General features: G+C 44.1%; 1 non-coding gene across 1 annotated transcript; it reads right to left on the bottom strand.

Annotated features, from left to right (window-relative positions):
* Positions 1-7255: 7255 nt before the first annotated feature.
* On the bottom strand, positions 7256-7442 carry LOC138424964 (small Cajal body-specific RNA 16). Its single transcript, XR_011251055.1, has one exon. It is a non-coding gene; the product is annotated as a small Cajal body-specific RNA 16 (non-coding RNA).
* Positions 7443-8250: the final 808 nt, after the last annotated feature.

The following is an 8250-nucleotide window of genomic DNA, read 5'->3' as shown; positions in this document are numbered from 1 at the left end:
GGGAGGAAGTAAAGTAAAGTGGCCATTCAATTCAGCTCAGTCACTCAGTCGTGGCCGACTCTTTGTGACCCCATGAATCGCAGCACACCAGGCCTCCCTGTCCATCACCGACTCCTGGAGTTCACTCAGACTCATGTCCATCGAGTCAGTGATGCCATCCAGCCCTCTCATTCTCTATTGTCCCCTTCTCCTCCTGCCCCCAATTCCTCCCAGCATCAGAGTCTTTTCCAATGAGTCAACTCTTCACATGAGGTGGCCAAAGTACTGGAGTTTCAGCTTCAGCATCATTCCTTCCAAAGAAATCCCAGAGCTGATCTCCTTCAGAATGGACTGGTTGGATCTCCTTGCAGTCCAAGGGACTCTCAAAAGTCTTCTCCAACACCACAGTTCAAACGCATCCATTCTTTGGCGCTTAGCTTTCTTCACAGTCCAACTCTCACATCCATACATGACTACTGGAAAAACCATAGCCTTGACTAGACGGACCTTAGTCAGCAAAGTAATGTCTCTGCTTTTGAATATGCTGTCTAGGTTGGTCATAACTTTCCTTTCAAGGAGTAAGCATCTTTTGATTTCATGGCTGCAATCACTATCTGCAGTGATTTTGGAGCCCGCAAAATAAAGTCTGACACTGTTTCTACTGTTTCCCCATCTATTTCCCATGAAGTGATGGGACCAGATGCCATGATCTTTGTTTTCTGAATGTTGAGCTTCAAGCCAACTTTTTCACTCTCCTCTTTCACTTTCATCAAGAGGCTTTTTACTTCCTCTTCACTTTCTGCCATAAGGGTGGTATCATCTGCATATCTGAGGTTATTGATATTTCTCCCAGCAATCTTGATTCCAGCTTGTGCTTCTTCCAGCCCAGCGTTTCTCATGATGTACTCTGCATAGAAGTTAAATAAGCAGGGTGACAATATACAGCCTTGACGTACTCCTTTTCCTATTTGGAACCAGTCTGTTGTTCCATGTCCAGTTCTAACTGTTGCTTCCTAACCTACATATAGGTTTCTCAAGAGGAAGGTCAGGTGGTCTGGTATTCCTATCTCTTTCAGAATTTTCCACAGCTTATTGTGATCCACACAGTCAAAGGCTTTGGCATAGTTGATAAAGTAGAAATAGATGTATTTCTGGAACTCTTTTGCTTTTTTGATGATTCGGTGGATGTTGGCAATTTGATCTCTGGTTCTCTGCCTTTTAAAAACCAGCTTGAACATCTGGAAGTTCACGGTTCACATACTGCTGAAGCCTGGCTTGCAGAAGTTTGAGCATTACTTTACTAGCGTGTGAGATGAGTGTAATTGTGCGGTAGTTTGAGCATTCTTTGTCATTGCCTTTCTTTGGGATTGGAATGAAAACTGACCTTTTCCAGTCCTGTGGCCACTGCTGAGTTTTCCAGATTTGCTGGCATGTTGAGTGCAACACTTTCACAGCATCATCTTTCAGGATTTGAAACAGCTCAACTGGAATTCCATCACCTCCACTAGCTTTTTTTGTAGTGATGCTTTCTAAGGCCCACTTGACTTCACATTCCAGGATGTCTGGCTCTAGGTGAGTGATCACACCATCGTGATTATCTGGGTCATGAAGATCTTTTTTGTACAGTTCTTTTGTGTATTCTTGCCACCTCTTCTTAATATCTTCTGCTTCTGTTAGGTCCATACCATTTCTGTCCTTCATTGAGCCCATCTTTGCATGAAATGTTCCCTTGGTATCTCTAATTTTCCTAAAGAAATGTCTAGTCTTTCCCATTCTGTTCTTGTCCTCTATTTCTTTGCATTGATTGCTGAGGAAGGCTTTCTTATCTCTTCTTGCTATTCTTTGGAACTCTGCATTAAGATGGGTATATCTTTCCTTTTCTCCTTTGCTTTTCGCTTCTCTTCTTTTCTCAGCTATTTGTTAAGGACTCCCCAGACAACCATTTTGCTTTTTCGCATTTCTTTTTCTTGAGGATGGTCTCGATCCCTGTCTCCTGTACAATGTCACAAACTTCCGTCCATAGTTCATCAGGCACTCTGTCTATCAGATCTAGTCGCTTAAATCTATTTCTCGCTTCCACTGTATAATCATAAGGGATTTGATTTCGGTCATACCTAATGGTCTAGTGGTTTTCCCTACTTTCTTCAATTTAAGTCTGAATTTGGCAATAAGGAGTTCATGATCAGAGCCACAGTCCGCTCCCGGTCTTGTTTTTGCTGACTATATAGAGCTTCTCCATCTTTGGCTGCAAAGAATATAATCAGTCTGATTTCGGTGTTGACCATCTGGTGATGTCCATGTGTAGAGTCTTCTCTTGTGTTGTTGGAAGAGGGTGTTTGCTATGACCAGTGAGTTCTCTTGGCAAAACTCTGTTAGCCTCTGCCCTGCTTCATTCCGTACTCCAAGGCCAAATTTGCCTGTTACTCCAGGTGTTTCCTGAATTCCTACTTTTGCATTTCAGTCCCCTATAATGAAAAGGACATCTTTTTTGGGTGTTAGTTCTAAAAGGTGTTGTAGGTCTTCATATAACTGTTCAACTTCAGCTTCTTCAGCATAACTGGTTGGGGCATAGACTTGGATTACCGTGATATTGAATGGTTTGGCTTGGAAACAAACAGAGATCATTCTTTCGTTTTTGAGATTGCATCCAAGTACTGCATTTCGGACTCTTTGTTGACCATGATGGCTACTCCATTTCTTCTGAGGGATTCCTGCCCACAGTAGTAGATATAATGGTCATCTGAGTTAAATTCACCCATTCCAGTCCATTTTAGTTTGCTGATTCCTAGAATGTTGACTGTCACTCTTGCCATCTCCTGATTGACCACTTCCAATTTGCCTTGATTCATTCACCTAACATTCCAGGTTCCTATGCTATATTGCTTTCTACAGGATTGGATCTTGCTTCTAAGTCTTGGAAAATATCTCCTGGTTTGGCCGGCCTCAGTTAGAGGATGTGGAGGTGTGTTCATTTCTTCCTTCCCACAGCCTTTCACAGGTGGGCAGGGTCAGAAGGTCTCCCTGTGAGCTGAACAAAGGCACTTTAGTTTAACACTCAGACAGAGGGGCAGGGTTCCCTGAGGCAGGCCATCATGTATGCTTACAGCTGCAGACAGCATCCTTTTAGTAAGTGTAGTAGCAAAAGCAACGGAAAGGAAAGGTTAAAGTGAAAGAAACAGATCCCACGTGGAGTCAGGTTTTGCTCTTCCCTCTTATGCCTTGAATGTTCTCAGGAAGTAGGGTAGGATGCTTCAAGGCCAAGTCAACAACAAAAAAACTTGCTCTTCAAGGATGAGCTGTGCCCCTAACCAGGGGCCTCAGGAAACGGCAGCCTGAGGGGTCCCCTCAGCAACCTCATGAGGGCTCCTTGCCCTTCGCTTGTGCATACATAGGAAGACCATGCGAAGAACTCCTCTCTGAACCAAGAACACACACTCCAGGGTGACTGTGCCTTCCACCTTTCAGTGGCAAGAGTCTGGTATAAACTTCAATTAACTGTGTTATACGCCTCCTGCCTCATTGCCCCCCTTACTAGGTGTACAGTGTGTGTGTGTTTCGGCTGCAGCATGTGGCCTGTGGAGCTTCCCCGACCAGGGGTCAAACCCGTGTCACCCACAGTGGCAGCATGAAGTCCTAATCCTGGGTCGCCAGGGAAGCCCCTTGGTGCATTGTTGATTCACCTCCTCCAGCTGGCCACCGTCTCTCTCTTAGGCCTTTGGCCAAGTCCTGACCCTCCTTCCCACCTTCATTTGGCCAACTCCAACTTTCCCCAGATGGCATCTACCTCCTGCAGGCATCCCTCCTTAACCTCAGTGTAAATGAAACCCCTTTCTGCACTATGTTGTGATGACCCGACTGTCTGTGGCCTTCAGTGAGACATGAAAAAGTAAAAGTTAGCACAGACTGTTAAAATCTGCCCGGCCACCCATCAGGCTAGGCTAAAAGGCACATAAAATCCATTCCAGAGAACAAAAATTAATATTTCTCTCAAGGACACTGTAGCTATCAGTTTGCCACACATAAATGTATCAGAGGAACACACCGTGTACCTTAAACTTACACAATGTTACATGTCAGTTATAAGAAAAGATGTTTAAAAAGGTGAAACATCACACTGGGGTATGTGTCTAAGTCATGACAGAGAGGGGAGTCTCAATACAAACCAGGTATACAGTTTACAACCCAGGTGCTGAGCTTCAGATAAGAGGTTTTTGGACATGACATTCCAAGGCTATCATAACTTTGTTTTTTAAAATTTTATTTTATTTATTTATTTGGCCGTACCAGATAGTTGTGGCATGGGGGTATTCGGTCATTATTGCTACATATAGGATCTTTAGTTACGGCATGTAGGATCTAGTCCCCTGACCAAGGATTGAACCCGGGCCCCCTACACTGGGCCCACCAGCAAAGTTCTTATGTATTTTATATATAGTAATGTACAGTGGAAACTGTGTCAGACTTTATTTTTCTGGGCTCCAAAATCACTGCAGATGGTGATTGCAGCCATGAAACTAAAAGACGCTTACTCCTTGGAAGGAAAGTTATGACCAACCTAGATAGCATATTCAAAAGCAGAGACATTACTTTGTCAACAAAGGTCCATCTAGTCAAGGCTATGGTTTTTCCAGTGGTTATGTATGGATGTGAGAGTTGGATTGTGAAGAAAGCTGAGCGCCGAAGAATTGATGCTTTTGAACTGTGGTGTTGGAGAAGACTCTTGAGAGTCCCTTGGACTGCAAGGAGATCCAACCAGTCCATTCTGAAGGAGATCAGCTCTGGGATTTCTTTGGAAGGAATGATGCTAAAGCTGAAGCTCCAGTACTTTGGCCATTCATGTGAACAGTTGACTCATTGGAAAAGACTCTGATGCTGGGAGGAATTGGGGGCAGGAGGAGAAGGGGATGACCGAGGATGAGATGGCTGGATGGCATCAGTGACTCGATGGACATGAGTTTGGGTGAACTCCAGGAGTTGGTGATGGACAGGGAGGCCTGGCGTGCTGCGATTCATGGGGTTGCAAAGAGTTGGACACGACTGAGCGACTGAGCTGAGCTGAACTGAATGTGTATGTGTTGACCTCAGCCTCCTAACTGGAAGGGGTAATTCTCCTGGACACATCCTGGCCGGATGGTTAAATTTGCCCCTCATCTTGGGTGCTCCTTGGTTTCAAGCACAGAATCCCACCTGGGACGACCTGGGTAGCTCATGCCTGGAAGCATGAGTAGGACAGCCAGGCTTCAGGAAGAACAGACCCCTACTTGGATCTGAAGGTGTCTTTACTCAAGGGCCCCAGTGCTACAAGTTGCCCTCTCCCTGCCCTTCAACTCTTCCTGTTTGTTGGCTTGATTCTCTGTTCCTGCCACTGGCCTTGTCCACACCCTCAGCACCACAGTTGCCAAGACTGCCCGCCCCAAGGCCACCCTCCAGGAGAGAAGGACGGTCTGTCTGCAATCTCAGTTCCAAGGATTTCCAGGGATGACTTTGAGTGGCCTGCTTTAGGAAGTTGTCCACCTCAGAGTATTCACGTGTGACCGTGTAAGAAAATGGTCTTTGTCATGTAAACCCCTTGGCTGGAGTTGGGAAGGGAGCAGTTGCAGGAAGAAGGGAGAGATGCTGAGCACAGAAGCAGAATGTTGGAAACTGAAGCGTAACCTACCTGGAAGTGGTCAGACTGCATGACCAGGGGGACAGGTGAAGGGAGGGGCTGACGCTGTGCTGAGAACAGTGCTATGATTTGACACAGATGCTGTAGAGTTACCTGTAGAGTGAGTCAGATAAGTGATGGGCTCACATAGGCGTAGTCATTACCCTTCACCCGTGGGCCTGTGTGCTGGCTTCCTTAGAGACGCTGTTAGCCCTCTGAGAGACTCTCTGGAGAGGTATCGTGGGCTTTTCCTGCCCCTCAGTTTCAGATAAGGAAGCCCAGAGAGGTCACAAAGCTGTTGAAGTAGCAGAACCAACTGGAGGCAGTTTGATCCTATGGGAATGAACCTTTTTTTGTTGTTTTTATTAAAAAAAAAAATTCTTTTGGAGTATAGCTGCTTTTCAGTGTGGAATGTTGTGTGTGTTTCTCCTGTATAGCAAAGTGAATCAGCTATACATATACATATATCCCCTCTTTTTTTGGATTTCCTTTCCATTTAGTTCACCAAAGAGCATTGAGTAGAGTTCCCTGAGCTATATAATTGGTTCTCATTAGTTATCTATTTTATACATAGTATCAATAGTGCCAACAAAGGTCCCTCTAGTCAAAGCTATGGTTTTTCCAGTAGTCATGTATGGATGTGAGAGTTGGACTATGAAGAAAGCTGAGCGCCAAACAATTGATGCTTTTGAACTGTGGTGTTGGAGAAGACTCTTGAGAGTCCCCTGGACAGCAAGGAGAGTCCAACCAGTCCATCCTAAAGGAGATCAGTCCTGAATATTCATTGGAAGGACTGATGCTGAAGCTGAAACTCCAATCCTTTGGCCACCTGGTGCAAAGAACTGACTCATTTGAAAAAACCTTGATGCTGGGAAAGATTGAAGGCAGGAGGAGAAGGGCATGACCGAGTATGAGATGGTTGGATGGCATCACCGACTCAATGGACATGAGTTTGAGTAAGCTCCAGGAGTTGGTGATGGACAGAGAGGCCTGGCGTGTTGCAGTCTATTGGGTCACAAAGAGTCGGACATGACTGAGTGACTGAACTGAACTGATCAATAGTGTATATATGTCAATCCCAATCTTCAATGCACCTGCCCCCTTGTGGCCATATGTTTGTTCTTTACGTCTGCGTCTCTCTGCTTTGCAAATAGGTTCTTCTGTACCATTTTTCTAGATTCCATATATATGCGTTAATATGTGATATTTGTTTAACTTACTTCACTGTATATGAAAGTGTCTAGGTCCATCCACATCTCTGCAAATGGCACAATTTCATTCCCTTTTATGACAAGTAACATTCTGTTGTATATATGTACCACATTTTCTTTATCCGTTCCTCCGTTGATGGATATTTAGGTTGCTTGCATGTCCTGGCTATTGTAAATAGTTCTGCAATGAACATTGGGGTGCGTATGTCTTTTGGAATTATGGTTTTCTCTGGTTATATGCTCAGGAATAGTACTGCTGGGTCATATGGAGTTCTATTTAGTCTTTTAAGGAACCTCCATACTGTTCTCCATAGTGGCTGTATCAATTTACATTCCCACCGAAAGTATAAGAGGACTTCCTTTTCTTTTTTTTTTTTTTATTTTTTTTATTTTTTTTATTTTTTTTATTTTTTTTACGTTCTGTTTGCAGTATCATACATGATCATCAAACTGCTGCTAGAATGTTCACACCTGTTACTGCAAATTCAAAACCCAGGAAAAAGTTCTCCTAGGAATTTACTTTAGGTCAGGGTCGGGCTGCCTGGTACAAGGTTGCACCCACAACTGGGCAGGTTCAACAACACAGGAGCCTCTCCCCAGACCACGGACTTCCTTTTCTCACACCCTCTCTAGCATTTATTGTGTGCAGATTTCTTCATGAGGGCCATTCTGGCCAGTGTGAGGTGATACCTCATTGTAGTTTTGATTTGCATTTCTCTAATAATTAGTGATGTTGAGCATCTTTTCATGTGCTTCTAGGCCATCTGTATGTCTTCTTTGGAGAAATGTCTATTTAGGTCTTCTGCCCATTTTTTCATGGGGTTGTTTGTTTTGATGATTTTAAGCCTCACATGAAAGTGAAAGTCACTCAGTTGTGGCCGACTCTTTGTGACCCCATGAATACTGGAGTAGGTAGCCTTTCCCTTCTCCAAGGGATCTTCCTAACCCAAGAATCAAACCCAGGTCTCCCGCATTGCAGGTGGATTCTTTACCATCTGAGCCACAAGGGAAGCCCAAGAATACTGGAGTGGGTAGTCTACCCCTTCTCCAGCAGATCTTCCTGACCCAGGAATTGAACTGGGGTCTCCTGCATTGCAGGCAGATTCTTTATCAGCTAAGCTATCAGGGAAGCCCTGAGCCTTGTGAGCTATTTGCAAATTTTGGGGGTTAATCCCTTATCAGTCACATCATTTGCAAATATTTCTCTCCATATGTGGGTTATCTTTTGATTTTTGTTTATTGTTTCCTTTGTTGTGCAAAAGCTTTTGAGTTTAAGTAGTCCTATTTGTCTATTTTTGTTTTTATTTTCATTACTCCAGGAGATGGGTCAAAAAAGATCTTGCTGTGATTTATGTCAAGGAGTGTTCTATGTTTTCCTCTGAGAATTTTATAGTGTCTGGCCTTACATTTATA

Source organism: Ovis canadensis, chromosome 19 (assembly GCF_042477335.2).
Source record: "Ovis canadensis isolate MfBH-ARS-UI-01 breed Bighorn chromosome 19, ARS-UI_OviCan_v2, whole genome shotgun sequence".
NCBI lineage: Eukaryota > Metazoa > Chordata > Mammalia > Artiodactyla > Bovidae > Ovis > Ovis canadensis.
The sequence above is the reverse complement of the archived record's forward strand: the minus strand, read 5'-3'. Positions and strand labels throughout refer to the sequence as shown.